Here is a 16,235-nt window from a genome sequence, read left to right on the forward strand (position 1 = left end):
TTCTTTGATTTCTCTGGGAGGAAAGAGTTTCTCCTTAACAGCATTGCCTAGAAATGAAAATCTACATGGGGGGCTGGGCTGGGCATTTTTATTCTAGTTGTCACCAGAGAATTCCTTTGCATCCAGCTCACTAGTCCCACCCAGGTGCTACCACCTTGGCAGGGAGCAGTGCTAGACCTTGTGTGAGAGAAAGGAGATGGAAGCAAGAGAATCACAAATGTCTGGCACATGGTATGTGTCTATTATGTGTTTATTGAATTAATGTGAGAGGGGATATTCTGTTCATTTTGTAATTTATATATTCTTTGATGGTTAATTTTGTATGTGAACCTGACCAGCCACAGGGTGCCCAAATATTTGGTCAGATGTTATTCTGGGTGTTGTTATTTCTGTGAGGTGTTCTTGGGTGAATTTAATATTTAAATTAATAGAATGAGAAGGTGGACTGGATGAGGGTCACCCATATAGGAAGAGCAATCAGTTGAAGACCTGTATAGAATAAAGCTGACTGTTCTCTGAACAAAAAGGGAATTCTTGCCAGACTGCCTTTGAATTGGGATATGTTTTTTTTCATGCCTGATGACTGAAACACTAATGATTCCTGGGTCTTGAGCCTTCTGCATTTGTACTGGAATTGCATGAATGGTTTGGAATTGTACCCATGGTTCTACTGGTCTCCAGGTTGCTGATAGTAGACCTTGGGACTTGACAGACTTCCTAATTGAGTCAATTCCATGTAAGTCTCATATGCATATACACATGTACACACACAACTTACTGGTTCTTTCTCTCGAATTGTAGTATACATAGTTCTCCTTACAGGTGAAGAATCAAAAATTTATCTTTTTTGTATTAGTCTTCTTTGATAATTAGTGACTATGGGTTTCCCCCACTGTGTGAATCTTCCTACTTGGTATGATTTGTAAGATATTTTGGAGGGTCTGAGAATTCTAACATTAATAAATATGGAATTTTTTTGAACATTCACAGACCCCCAAAAATTTGTACCAAATCATACCAAACAGGTACATTCAGAGAGTGGGGGAGACATGCATTACACTTTTCCCTCTCATTTTTTTCTAGATTGAACCTCTTGATATAAAAATATTCAGTAATTTGATTCAAGACCTGTGTGTCAAACATTAAGGTAAATACTTTGGATGGATAATACAGATTATCTGTCCCCTTTTCTCAAAGGTCCACTGTTTTATGTAGAGGGAGCCAAATCATATTCATAAAAAGTATAAAAGGCTGTGGGTAGTAAAAGCATATATAGCTCACAATCAGGCTGAAAGGGAGGGATAGGTGTTCTACTTTGAGAGACCTGAGAAAGACTCTGGTGTTCAGGGTAAAACCTCACTATCCACAGTTTTCCTCAGATTCCCTGTGACTCAAGGGAGCAGCTATCTTGGAAGTTGCCTTACCACTGGGCAGAGAATTTGAAACTACAGAGCTAGATATGTCTATTCTAGTTGAAGAACAGATAAAACCACCCCCTTGGGACTTACATTGCCATTTTCTCAGTAGCTGAGAAACCACACATGCCCTCCAGCTTAGAGCTGCCTGGATGACTGACCTGGGGCAATTTGGTGGCTGTCAGCTTATGGGGCACTTGATGATAGAGAATAGCAGAGGTTTTGTTTTTTTTTTTAAATATTTATTTATTTATACAAGCACTGGGTACAGTCAGAAGCGTGGGAGGGTGAGAGAATTCACCAGAGCCACAGCGGGAAGCACAACAGAGTGACGAAGTACACTGCTGAGGGTACACTGCTGAGGGGAGTAGCAGGCGGCAGGAGAGGTCTGCGCGCCATGTGGGACCCTCGCCCTGTGGCCGGGGATCGAACCATAGCTGCAGAGGCTGTGGGAAGCTTCGCAGCCCAGCGCTCAACCATTGTGCCACCAGGGGAGGCCCACAGCAGAGGTTTTAACATAACAAGTCAGCGAGATTATGTGAAGTAAAATAAGACACAGTGGGGCAAATATTCTGACTTAGCTTACATAGGGAATTCAAAAAGTAGGTGAAAGAAAAATCATAGGTGCAGAGAACAGAATGGGGGTTGTCAGAGGGGAGAAATTTTGAGGGATGGGCAAAATGAGCAAGGGGTCAGAAGTTAGAAACTTCTAATTGTGAAATGGATAAGTCATGGGCATGTGATATACAGCAAGGTGGCTGCAGTTAATGATGTTTAGTGAATATTTTTTTTTTTAAAGATTTATTTATTTATTTATACAAGCACTGGGTACAGTCAGAAGCGTGGGAGGGTGAGAGGATTCACCAGAGCCAGAGCGGGGAGCAGAACAGGCAGAACGAGGAAACACACTGCCGAGGGGAGCAGCAGGCAGCAGGAGAGGTCTCCTGCGCCATGTGGGACCCTCGCCCGGCAGCCGGGGATCGAACCAGCGCTGCAGAGGCTGCAGGCAGCTTCGCAACCTGGCACTCAACCGCTGTGCCACCGGGGAGGCCCTGTTTAGTGAATATTTGAAGTTTGCCAAGAGAGTAGACATTCTCAGTGCAAGGACTTATTTTTTTGTAGCTATGTAGGATGATGGATGGTAGCTGGATGTATTGTGATGATCCTCATGTTGTGTATGCAGATGTCGAAGCTTTGTGTGTTAATACCTGAAACTAAGAAGTCAATTGCACCCCAAAAATAAAGTCAGAAAATCTGAGGGCTGCTGTGTTCAGCAGCTGAGTTTGGAAACCCAAGCAGCGCCAGCGCTAAGATAGTATGACAGCCTCTATCCACATTTTCTTTCCCATCAGAGTCACTGATGATAAGTGGATACTATCAGCTGATAAATGTTGACATGTACGTAGGAACTACATCACTGCACTTATAGATCTCTGATATGATATGCTACCAGCAGTAAGATGCTGAGAAAGCCCAGATCCCTTTGAGACACCAGAGCAAGTGCATACAAGGAAGTGTGGGTGGAGAGGCGTGTATCAGGGGAGGCTGACATCTCGCTCCCCAGCAGCCCCATTCACTTCCCATCAGGGGATTACAGGCTTATAAATTGGAAGAGGACAAAATAGGAGGGAGTGAATAGTGAAAACTTGTTATGAGGGAAGGAGCTCTTATATTTCTTTTCTGGCAGCCTGAAGATAGTAATTTTTGGAGCCAGGGATGCTCATGATCACTCTTCCATCATGTCTTGCTAGAAGTCTTAAGGCTCAGAAAATTTCCTCAGATTGTGACACCAGAAATTTCTGATCCTCTTAGTAATCATGGCTCAGTAATGGTTTATTATTGAGCACATAGGTACCCAGTAAATCCCATTCCTTTTTGACTTAACTGCCTATATGTACCCAGGCAAAAATCCTAAGGACCTTAATATCTTCTCTCCACTGCCTCCTAGTCTTTCATTGTCACTGTCATCATTTCCACCATTACAATAATAGCTAACATTTAAATGGCTTGTTATATGCCAATATATACACATTATGTGTATTAACTCACCTATCTAGCAATTCAAAAAGGTAGGTATTATTTTTATCTTAATAGATGATGGACCTGATGGTAGGAAGATTTAGTAACTTGCAAAGGCAAAGTTACACAGCTATTTAGGGGCAGAGTCCAAATATGAAACCAGGCAGTCTCACTTCAAAGCCCATGCACCTAAGCAATTACCCTATTTTGACTTCATTTGCATTAAAATTTATATGAGAAAATCAGGGTCACTTGTGGTTTGTGACTTAATTTCATATACTTGCCAGTGGTTTACTCATTATAATAAAGGCATTTACATGTACTAGTAGAATAAATTCCTAATGATGAAACTTGAGCCTGGGGGTTTTCGTCTCTCTCTCTCTCCCCTCCCCCTACTCTTTTCTCAAAAGAAACCACTTTGATGGTTGAAAAGCAAGTTCTGAGCTCTGATCATTCAGATAATTTTGTTTTTAGAACAAAGTGACCATAATTTCATGTGGGGTTGTCGCACAGTCATAAGCAAACAGTTGCCTTGGCAACAGCATTTGGAGAAGGCAAAGGCCTGGGGAAGTCTCGTCAAGACCCATTAAACTGTGTGGGGAGGCTCAGCCTCAGCTGGGACTGTCTCACCAAGGTATCAGCCTTTGTTGCTCCATTGTGGTGGTCTTAAAGAGGCTGAGTGGGGCAGAGAGGTAATTTGGAGGCAGGGTTGAACCAGGCACTGATAATGTGGATTGTCAGGAGCTTTAGAGGAATCTCTTCTGTGAGATTCTAGAAAGAAAGTGTGGGCAGTGATAGGCAGCTCAATATTTAGTAGGTAGTCTCTTACATTTTGGCTGGATCTGATGGTTGGCATTCTTCATGGGTTACTCTAAGATGACAATTCAGTAAGATGAGCTTCTCTTGAGTGAGACTTTTCTCTGATCCTAATCCTAGTTTTTAGAGTAACACAAAATATGTCTGGTCTTCCTCTGACTTTCCATCTTGTATTTGAGGACAAGTGACATCTTCATTCTGAGCCTTCTCTTTTTCTTCTCTTTTTCTTCATTATTCATGAGCAGTTATGTGGTTTAGACATCTTTAGTGACCCCCTCTGGACTTTTCTCAGTTTCACTCTGTATTTCAAAATGTGTTTCCCAGGATGACACATTATATAGATAAGGTCTCACTAGTGCATAATATAGCACAGTCAGCATCTCCTTAGATTAGCATATTATCATTCTACTTGTCAAAGAATTAACTTTTTTTTTTTCTGGGCACATTATATAACTTGTTCTATCAGCAGAGAGGAATGTATTTAAATATTTTACTCACTCATGACCAGAGAGCCATTTTTTCTGCATCACTGGAAAAAAGTTGACAGATTATTTTGTAAAACACATAAATTAAAATGACATTATTGCTCACATTTCTCAGTGCATTTTATATGGAATGCTGTGACATGCATACTAAAAAGTATGCTCAGTGGCTAACATATCTTCAGCCTCATTCCTCTGGCAAATAGTCATTCCATAGCAGACCACAGGCACCTGTCTGCTTTGTGACTTATTAACAGCATGCCATTAAACTGTCAACAAGACAAATGAGAAAGAGACTGGGCAAGGCACTACTTGGCCATGAATTTCAAATTCAGTGGGGTGGCTTTCTCTGGATATCTTAGAAAGAAATGAAGAAGCTGGCAGCGAGGAGAAGTAGAATTATTTTTCCACCTGCCCCAGGTCAGAGAGCAGTATATAGAAATGGGCTGCTTTTCTCCTCTTGAGTTGAACCTGGGCAATATGGTCAACTAGAGTTAGACATACCTCAGTCTGACTTCTGATTCTAGCACATGTTAACTGTCAACTCTCTCGAGAAAGTTAATTCTGTGAACCTCCATGCCTGTATGTATGTATGTGTGCATATATATGTGTGTGTGTGTGTGTGTGTATATATAACGGCGATCATGATTACCTCATGTCCTTTGAGTTGATATGAGACAATATATGTAAACAATCTAGTGACTGCCTTGGTGCCCACTCAATACATTCTGCCAGTCAAGGTTATTTTTGGGAAATATGCTGCCCCATCTAGTAGCATGGATATAATTTCAGGTACTATATTGGACAAGGAGTAAATTTGCTCTAATCTGGTTGGGATAGCAAAGATCTATAAAAGATATACCAAAAAAATGCTAGAACAGTGAAAGAAGGAAATATTACAAGTAGTTTGTTCTTGAAGCATTTTATCTAGGTTGATCCTTGAAGAGCTATCCAAATTGATTAGCAGAACTCAGAGGAAAGTGAAAATTCCAGGTGGAAGAAGTGGCAGGAGCAAAACTGGAGGAGTAGCAGCGGAAGTGGGGAGCTAACATGAATGAAAGGCTTCTGTTCCTACCAGGCATGTGTGCCAGGTGTTGAGTCTTCACAACAACCATCTGCTAAGCACGGCCTGTGTGCTAGATGTGTAGAAATTCACAGAAGCCTTATATGGTATCTTGCTTCATCCTCAGGTAGCCCTGTGAAGTAAGTACTATTATTATTCCCATTTCAAAGATGAAAAAAGTCTAAATCTAAGAGGTCAAGCAATTTTTAAAGAATAAAGAACCAGTAGGAGAAACTGAGGTTTGAATCCATGCAACCAGACCTCTCTGATCTTCGGTGTTTAAAGAGGTTAAGGAACAGGGTAAGATTTATATATATATATATATATATATATATATATATATATATATATATATATATATATATGTATATATATATATACACACACACACACACATATATATGGTCAATAAGAGGTAGAATCCATTTTTGGACCTTGTTCAAGCTGATTAGAAGGTCTGTTTATTCTACTGTATTAGCCAGTCCATAGCCTGGAATAAAAGGGGCTCAATGAGCATTTGTTGAATGACTGAAGGATGGACAGACTGTCTTGAGTTGACAGGTTAATGTTTCATGAGTCATGTTTGTTTACAAAAATGGAATTGTGCTCAAAACAAGTTCCGCATCCTTAGAGGTGAAAATTATAACTTCATTATTAACTGTTTCAAAGGAATAATCTCTTTAATTTTAGCTAAGCATAGGCATATTTGCTGGAAATATGATGTAGGGTACTCCTTATTTAAGTGATGCATATAATAATAATTGCAGACACTTATATAGCACTTCCTACTTATTAACACAATACTTTCCATGGATTAATTTAATGCTCAGCATTTACTCCAATTATTTTTTCTTTTGGCATCTTCAGCAAATTATGTTTAATGAAAATAACAGTTATATGGAGGAAGTCTTCATTAAAAAATATCCTAGAGGGTCTTTCCTCTAAAAGTTAGGATTTAACTATTGAGTTGGTTTCCTTTTCTGCAGCCATTTTTTTTGAGAAAAGACACCCCCCTCCCCAAGAAACAGCATGAGGGACAGTTGTGAAAAAGGAACAGGGAGAAATGGATTTGGAGCCTGATCTGACTTGAGGTTTCTTCTGATGTTTAGAACACAAAAGCCAGAATCTTAGTAAGAATGAGCTCATTACAAATCCACTTACCTCAAGAGGCAGTTTCTCTCAAGGAAAAGGTCACTAAAAGTTTGATTTGGACTCTGTTTCTTCAAGAAAATGGAACTAATGCTGATATTCTGAGCACCTTTGCTTTTCTCTTTTTGTCCTGATTTTGATTAGACCAGTCTTGGTGAGTTGAAGGGTTCTGCACTGCCTCTTCTGTGAAGTGGCTTTCTTTCTCTCTGCCTCTGTCAAGAGACCAGAATATTTGTAGCTGAGAAATCTGGGAACACAGAATCAGCTGCAGAGTCTTCTCCCTTGCTATATGGGCTGTATCTTTCAACTTGGGCAGTTATGAGTGAATCTGCTTCCCAGAAGTTTAGACTCTGTGGTCCATGCTTGGTGGGCTCTTTAAATACACTGAGCCAGATTATCTCTCTAAAATTCCATTTAGCAGTAAATTCTCATTTTATAACATTCTAGACTTGCTTATAAATAAAAATTATTTAGAGAAATAGTGAAAAGGGGGAGATTTTTCCTTAGATGGAAACAATACTTTTGAAGCTAGTAGTGGTAAAATCTACAGGTAAAATACTGTTGCTCTGGGTCATCCCTATTACTCGATATTTGTATATTTAATTTTTGACCTAAACAAGGACATATCTCATATGAGAATAAGGTGCTTCTGAATAGAATCTCAGTCTTAGTCTTTGGAATTGGTGACTGAAGTGACAGACATGGTCTTTTGGAGGCAACTGACCACGGCCATCTACCTGGAACACCCAGAAAGAGATGACATTCTGCTATGTGATGCCTGTGGCTGATAAATACCTTATTGACACAGGGAACAAAGTTAGAGCATTACAGAAAGCAGATCAGTCTGCAAATCCAGACCACAGTCCTGTCAGGCTGGGATGTGTGGACAGGAGTGGAGGAGGAGAGCTAGTCAATCTGTTTATCTGGAGGCTATTAAGTAATAAATTCCAGTGGGTTTGAGGAGGTTTAAGTTTGACCTTTACTGAGAACCAGGCTGGTCTGATGAAGAGACTGTTTTCTATTTTATGCGATTGGGGCTGTCTACTTTCTTGGATGGTCTACACCATGGCACAGGCCTGGCCAATCAGGCCCATCCTCCATTCTCACGGCCATGGAGATGTGTTCAGAGATGCACACAACTAGTTTAGGTCCCTCACTGTGTTTAGGGGAGTGGGGTCTGTTACTGGCAGCCATAATCAAGAATGCATGAATCACCTGAGGGTGGGCATTCTCTCAAAAAGTGGTGCTATATAGATACAAATGGCAGACACTGTAGGGAAAAGTGTGATTACAGCATGAGCCCATAAAAGGGAGGTGAAATCAAGATTTTTTTTTAAGATTTATTTATTTATTTATACAAGCACTGGGTACAGTCAGAAGGGTGGGAGGGTGAGAGATTTCACCAGAGCCAGAGCGGGGAACAGAGCAGGCAGACTGACGAAGTACACTGTTGAGGGGAGCAGCAGGCACGTCAGGAGAGGTCTGCACGCCATGTGGGACCCTTGCCGGTGGCCGGGGATCGAACCAGCACTGCAGAGGATGCACGCAGCTTCGCAGCCCAGCGCTCAACCGCTGCGCCACCAGGGGAGGCGCGAAATCAAGATTTCTGTTAGAGCAAGAAGTGGAAGGCGACTAGTGAACAACTTAAGAGTTAAGAGACCCAACCATCCTGTGGGAGGTAAAGGGTAATTTTGAGGAAATGGTCACTTCACCTTTTAAACTGTATAATTCTGTGGTATTTACATTTTCAACATTTATGGATGTTTCTTACAATCAGAAAAACATACTCATTTAAGAAATAATTAGTGCCTGTCTATGTGACTAACACTGGAAATAAAATGGTGAACAAGACAGGCAGTGCCCCCAAGGGACTTGCTGCAGAAGACCTGAAGGCAGTTTCTACAGTGGGAATCATGAAAAATATGTTCTTCTGGGGAATAACTGAGATGCATTCAGTTTGGACTTAAGTGCTAAAATACGTAACCCATTTAATGCACCATGCTTATGTCCAAAAGAACACATGGCATATACTAACTTCCTTTCCTTTTCCTGATTTTTTTTTTCAAAATTCTTTGGACATTAGTTATTTCTGAATGAAATACAGTGCTGAATGAAGGTTATCTCCTGGAGAATCCATGCCATCACTCCTATCTTTGAGACATGTTCATTAAACACACTTAGAAAATGATTTATGTGGAAGTGGAAGGCATTTTCTTCTTCAAAGGCTCGAGGACATGGAGGACAATAAAGGTAGCATGGAGAGAGGTTAAGGTTGTCCCGGCTCCAGGCAAGAGAAAGTGCCTGAGACAAGAAGCCAACTGTGGGATTTTGTTCATTACTGATTGGGTGACATCTATAGAGATCAGATATTTCTCTCTCCTCATGGTGCTTTTGTACTAAAAAATTATTATTGAAGATGTCCTTAAAGCTCATGTCTGACTAAAATCAAAGGAAAAGTTCTGCAGGATCGTGCACTGCTGGCACTTGTGGGTGGCAGGGTTTGGTTACTATTCATGTGGCAGCACTACGACTACACTAAACCCAGGCAGGGGTGTTTACAGCATGAGACAGGTGCAGAGCTCTGCAGGAAAAATGGGCATAAGGGAAATCAAAGGTTAAAGAGGATGGAGGAGAGTAAGGAGCATCCTGAGATCAGTCCAGTCAAATGGCTGAGGCAGCTGGCGAAGCTCAGAGGGGGCTGCAGAGGTCCGGGAGAATGCCTGGTGTGTGCTCTGAGAAAAGTGGTCCCCGGTGGTGCAGTGCTGTGCTGTCTAATTCAGTGTCTGGGAATGAAGAAAGCACAGGGGGCTGGGGGAGAGAAATTTATTTTCATAGGGAAGTTGAACAAGATAATTTAAAGGGAATTGTAAAAAGTGCCCCAGTTGTGTATAGAAAACAGATGGGCTAGTGCTCCCTATATGGAAGAAAATGCAACCACCCTTTCTCTGCCTTCCAGAATTGAGGACCTCAGAACTTCCCTTTAAAAAGCCCTAGTTATTTTATCCCAGTTTTTATCAGCTGCTAGATTGTAGAATTTTTGTTTGGACAATGCTAGAAGCAGCATTCTATATGTGGTGGACCATGTGTTCCCAAGCCTGGTCCAAGGACATGCCTAATTATTCCTGTATTTTATTTCGGAAATGATTCTGTGACATAAACATGCAACAGCACCCAGTTTATCATGGCATGATGACAAATGTGCCAGAAAGCAAACATAACCTTCCATGACCTTTTCTCACAAATATTCTCTCAATACCTCTGACTCTGGCTCTGTGACAACTATGTATACCTATGAGGATACAGTCTCTCTCTCTCTCTCTCTCTCTCTCTCTCTCTCTCTCTCTCTCTCTCACTCACTCTGTCTCTCACTCTGTCTCTCTGTCTCTCTCTCTCTGTCTCTCTCTATCTCTCTCCTCATTCCCCTAGGTCCTGGTGCATAATAGATCAACAACTGTTTGCTATTACTGGTTATAATCATCAGTGTCATATTACCCATCATCATTCTGGATGCAAATCTAACATGAAAATCTATGGCAGTGAACAGAGCATTTCTTGGGAGACTTCTCAGTGTAAGTACCCCTTTGACTGGCAAGCTAGAGCATTCTGATAGCCCTGTCTGTGACTACAGTCTTGGACTTATCACACATGGTTGATAATTTCCACTCCCTGGGCTATAGAATGGCGCAAGGGCCTGGACAGAGGTTGGGTTAGGGTTGGCCCTTCTTCAGTCTCATCTCAAGCCACATTGTTACCTCATTCCTCTGCTTCAGCCATTCTGGCCTCCTTCGCACTCCCTTAGCCCACAGGTCATTTCCTCCTCAAGGACCACATCCCCTGTGCTATGGCCTCAGTCCAGACAGTCCTACATCCAACCCTTCATATGCCTGAGGTGGGGCCTTTTCATGTATCAGGTGTCAGTTTATCATTCCCTTCTCAGACCTACTCTGAAAACCTCACCTAGGTTGGTCCTTTCTTCACTATCACAGGGTTCTATCATTTTCTTAGCACTTGTTTCAAACTGAAATTAAACATTTGTGTTGCTTACTTTCTCCCCCTCTATGGGGCTGTCCACTCACCAACTGATGCCAAGTGGGCCCTGTCTGTCTCTTCATGTGATTGGCACGTCTGGGAAGTGCTGAGATATGCCGTGTGGTGTCACTAGGTAAAGGGCACAAGTCAAAGTCGGGGAGAGGGGAGATTTTCCCCAGTAACACTTTCTGTCTTAGTCTGGGATGCTGTTACAAAGGACTGGTGTATTTCAGGACACACTACCCCAAATATGGTACCTTGGCTTATTGAATATTTTAATTTGATGGAGTTTGAGGAATGGCAGATGCTGGAAGGTCACGCCAACCTTCTCTCACACTTCTTTTACCAGGAAGCTGGTCATAAAACGCTTTTATGAGGATTGGCTTTCCTCTGACATGAGGAAAGGAACATTCTTATCTGGGAAGACAAAGGGATACTGAGAAATACCTGAACAAACAGAGCTTGCTAAGTATTCCCAGTCTACTACCCTTACCTCATGCTCCTTGTTCCATCACATTTCTCCACGACTGACTATTCTTCAGCACACTTAAGAAAAAAAAACAGCTTAACCATTTATTCAGCTCCCTTCCCTTATGAAGACTCCCATTTTATGTAAAATTTCTATTAAATGATTTTATGTACTCTAACTTCTTCAGTTTAATTCTCAGACCCATGCAGAGGGTTGAGGAAAAATTTTCACCCCCTACAAGTACCATAGACTAAATGGCTTATAAACAGTTGAAATTTTCTTTCTTTTATTTCTGGGAACTGGAAGTCTATTTGGGAGCCAGCATAGCTGGGTTCTGGTGAGAGCCCACTTCTCCATGTTGCAGAGCACTGGCTTCTCATTGGAGTCCCACATGGTTGAAGAGCAGAGAGGGAAGCAGGTGCTCTCTGACTCTTAAAAGGGCACTGATCCCATTCATGAGGGTCCCACCCATGTGACCTCTAACCCTAAATATCTCCCAAAGGCTCCACCTCCTAATTTTGCATTGCGGGATAGGATTTTAGCATGAATTTTGAGAGCACACAAATTTTTAATCCATAACACTTTTCCCTTTTGGGGACAAAAATGTGAGTACCCTCCTCAGTCAGTAGTAAATATTAGTAGATGATTTTGTCACTGAAAGGTCTGGATTTGAGTGTGAGCTGTTTAAAGGAGTTGGGAGCCAACCGATCAGCAATGAGGGAATTTCAGAAACTGAATTAGCTTATTGTCCAGACAACCTAGAGTGAAACCATCACCACATAGCCATAAACCTGTCCATCACCTCTAAAAGTTTCCTTCTGCCCTCTCATTTTGGGATGAAAAACACCTAATATCTACTCCTAGCAAATTTGTAGGAATAGAATATAGTATTCTTAATTATCTGACAGCAGGTTTTGAGAATTCACTTACTGGGTTAGACGAGGATGTGGCTTTAAACTGCTCTGTGTATCCTCATACATCCTTCTTATCCTCTATGACCCAAAAAAACACATCTGAAGGTGGTTGGGGTGGGATTAGCAGCATGTTCCAGAGAATGGCCCCTTCCCTCAGAGACTTGAATGTCATCTTTCTCCTGGACTCATTAAAAGCTGGCTTAGCCAGCCACATTAGGTGAATGCTGGAGTTGCCTTGGACTTTCTTTAATCTCCTGACCCTAGGACTTTTCTGCATAAAACTTTATTTCATCCTTTATTCTATGACATTTGCTTTGGCTATTACCTCAGGAAGTTAGAAAGTGTGTCAAAAGGTTTTTGAAAAATAGGAGTGTATTGCCTTCACTGCCTCATTGTCATGCGAATAAAGAGAGACAACTTCAAAGACTGCAGCAGGTATTAAGAACAGTGTTATTTTTTTTCCCCCTCACTGAATCTAGGCTGGTGATGCTTAATCAAAATGTTCTTCTTTCTCATAACTTCCATCCATGTTTCTGAAGTGCCTTTTTCAAACAATTTATTTTAGAAACTTGGTGTTTAATTTAGGTCCCTGTGGACATCACACATTAAATTCAAAGAGACATGACTCATGTCCTCTCCAGGGCAGTTTCCATGCCTCTCATGCTCAATTTTCTCCAACAGTTTTCCTCCATCCTCTTGTTCCACATTGTTTTCTATTTTGATTTTTGCTTAAGTCCTTGGGGAAATGAGGAAATAGATGGTGGTCTGGCTTGTTGACTGGTTCAGGGAGTTACGTAGTAGGTTTCTTCTCTAGGAATAAAAATCCAGATGTGATGTTCATTTAATTTCTTCCTCTTAAACCATCTGGACTAGGCATTCTTCCTTTTATGAACAAAAAAAGAGATTCTCTTTTTGCATATAAAAAAAAGAGATTCTCTTTTTGCATATATATAGCTATATATAAACATATTTATGTGTATATATATATATATATATATATATATATATATATATAGAGAGAGAGAGAGAGAGAGAGAGAGAGATATGGAGAGAAAGAGAGAGACTGTTATCAAGGTGACATATTAACTTACCTGGTGTTCACTGTGGTCTTCCTTGGGGCTTTTTCTTGCCATTGTGACCTGGCGCCTATTGTTAGATGGCAGTCTAAGGCAAGCTTGGAAGTTAAGTCCTCATTGGTCAAAGTGAATGTATCAGTGTCCCCAATCTGAATCTCACTTAAGGAATTTATGGGGCACTGTTTATTTGATCTGAAAAGTTTTTCAGGCCCATAATTGGCTAGACATAAATGGAAAAGAAATTTTAGTTGCAGTTGATTTTGGTATTACAAGCAGAGAAAATATAACAGAGCCATGTGGGTGTCAAAAGCAAACACCTCCAGTTGATGAAGACATCACAGGGAGGAGGAGATATGAGAGGCAGCAGGAGGCAAGATTAAAGATGAGGAAGACTGAGGAAGTGTCTCAAGATACATGGGGTCTCCCTCTTCTCAGATTGCTGATTAAGTGTAAGCACCAATGTTAAGAGTTAATTTTCCTGATTTGATCTGGGCCAAAGGTAGTTGCAGAATGATTATGAAAAATGAACATAAAAAATTCAAAAGCTCTCCTTCCCAAAATAATCACTTCATGCCTCCTTAGTCACTTTCCATATCCCTCTCCTTTCACACCTCCTCCCCAGGGTCATGGAAGTCTGTGATTTTACCCTTCCTTGTCAAATCCTATTCCCAAGAAAGGCGCTTATAAGCTATTGAAGTGGAAAGTCTCACTCACCACCCCCATTGCACGCATTTACCATGTAATGGAGATGCAGTTATTAGCCAGAAAACCAAGGAACATTAGAGTTTCCATACTTCAAGTTCTCTTTGGCTACCTGCCTTTTTCCTGTTTGTCATGTGCCAATAACATCTGCTGTCTAAAGTATTATTTTTTCCCCCTAGTTAACTCACTTCATTGGTTTACCTTTCATCTATTTCATAGTGCAACTGAAATATTTTCTTAAAACTAACTATATGAAGTTAGTTTCATAGGTCAAAAAAACTTATTCATACATAGAACCAATTCTTCTACACAGTGTCACCCCAAAGATAATGAGCCTCCATTACATGTGTAACTCCCTTTCTTTCTTTTTAAGATTTATTTATTTATGCATACAAGAGCTGGGGTACAGGCCAGAGGTGTGGGGGGTGAGAGGATTCACCAGAGACAGTGGGGAACAGAACAGGCAGACTGACTGAAATACACTGCTGAGGGGAGCAACGGGCAAGTCAGGAGAGGTCTGCTGTGCCATGTGGGTAGCTCCCTGGCTGGCCGGGGTCGAACTCATGCTGCAGTGGCTGCGGACAGCTTCATAGGTTGCATCTTAACCCCTTGTGCCACCAGGGAGGCCGAGTAACTCCCTTTCAGTGCCACCATGTCTACCTACTCTGCATTAGGGAAGGGACCCAGAATGTTTTGGGGTTGTGGAGTCAGTGCCATCTCCCAAATCTCTCTCATGTGCCTTAGAACACTCTGTTTCTAAGTGGGAAAATGTCAACAGAATTGTGCTGTTTATAGGTAAATATTGGAGGGTTCTAGCTTCTAGAAACAATTACAGTTGGCCCTTGAGCAACATGGGTTTGAATTGCATGGATCCTCTTATACCTGGGCTTTTTTCAATAAATGCATTAGACACATTTTTGGAGCTTATCAATGCATGAATTGTTATACCTGAAATTAAAGGTAAAAAAATGAACATTTTCACATTACCATTCATTTTTTATGCCTTGTGTTAGTACATTTATAGTGTTTTGTATCACATAAGGCAATAGTGAAGTAGGTGCTGACAGGAAATGATTCATCTTCTAAACAATGGTATAAACATACACTACAAAATTGTACGTAAAGATGTGCTCTCTTCTGTGTGATCTTAGTAGTTATTTTTTTCTAGCTTCCTTTGTTATAAGAGTACAGTGTATAATCCATTTAACTTACAAGTAATAATCAACTTGTTATGCTAAAGCCAATAGCAGGCTATTGGTAGTTAAGTTTTGGTGGCGTGAACTGTGTAGAGGGTGGGTGCTCCTAACCCTGTGTTGTTCAAGGGTCAACTGTAGAACATGGCTTCAGATTGTGCAAGTATTAATACCAAAGACAGCTTCTAAGATGGGAAACTGAGTTTTGTTAGGGAAAGGGAAGGAGAGTAGCTACTTAGGAATGTAACTTTAGAGGAATGATAAAATCCCCTGATACCTTGATAGAAAATAGAAAGCAGTGGTCATTTCTGGCTATAGTATAGAGTCACCTGGTACTTAATTAAACACTGATGTTTGAGTCCCTGCCTCAGGGATTCTGATTTAGTCTGGATGGAGTCCTGAGCATCGGGGCTAAGACATGTGCAGCCAAAGTTGAGAAAAACTGATCTAGGGCCAAAAGGGTCTTCAGATTTTTCAGTGTTTTCAGGACACAGGCAGAAACTATTCTTCAAACTGAGGGAAATAATAAGATTCTGTTTTGCACTACCTAAACCTAGACTTTCTCATTTCAATGGAGGCAGGGGTAGGGAGGCCATTGATTCTATTAATATTTAAGTATGTCTGGTGATGCTAATTCACATGGTTCATGGACTTGACTTGGAAGGAGGTGTGCACCTCCTTTCTGCACATCCATTGTTTATGAATATGTTTTGTTTGAGCTTCACAATGGTCCCAGGAGGAAAGCAACACTTTCTCATTTCACAGTAGGGAACTTGGGTAAAGGAGATTAAATAGCTTCTCCAAGAACACAAACTTAGTAAATAGCAAAGCCCAATGTGACACATGAGTTTAGCTGAAGTAATAAGGACACGGAAAGCTGCAGCCAAAAATCCTTTCTCCTAAGCTTT

The sequence above is a fragment of the Talpa occidentalis genome, unplaced genomic scaffold (genome assembly GCF_014898055.3).
Source record: "Talpa occidentalis isolate TD23 unplaced genomic scaffold, MPIMG_talOcc4v2.1 talOcc4.8, whole genome shotgun sequence".
NCBI classification, from domain to species: domain Eukaryota; kingdom Metazoa; phylum Chordata; class Mammalia; order Eulipotyphla; family Talpidae; genus Talpa; species Talpa occidentalis.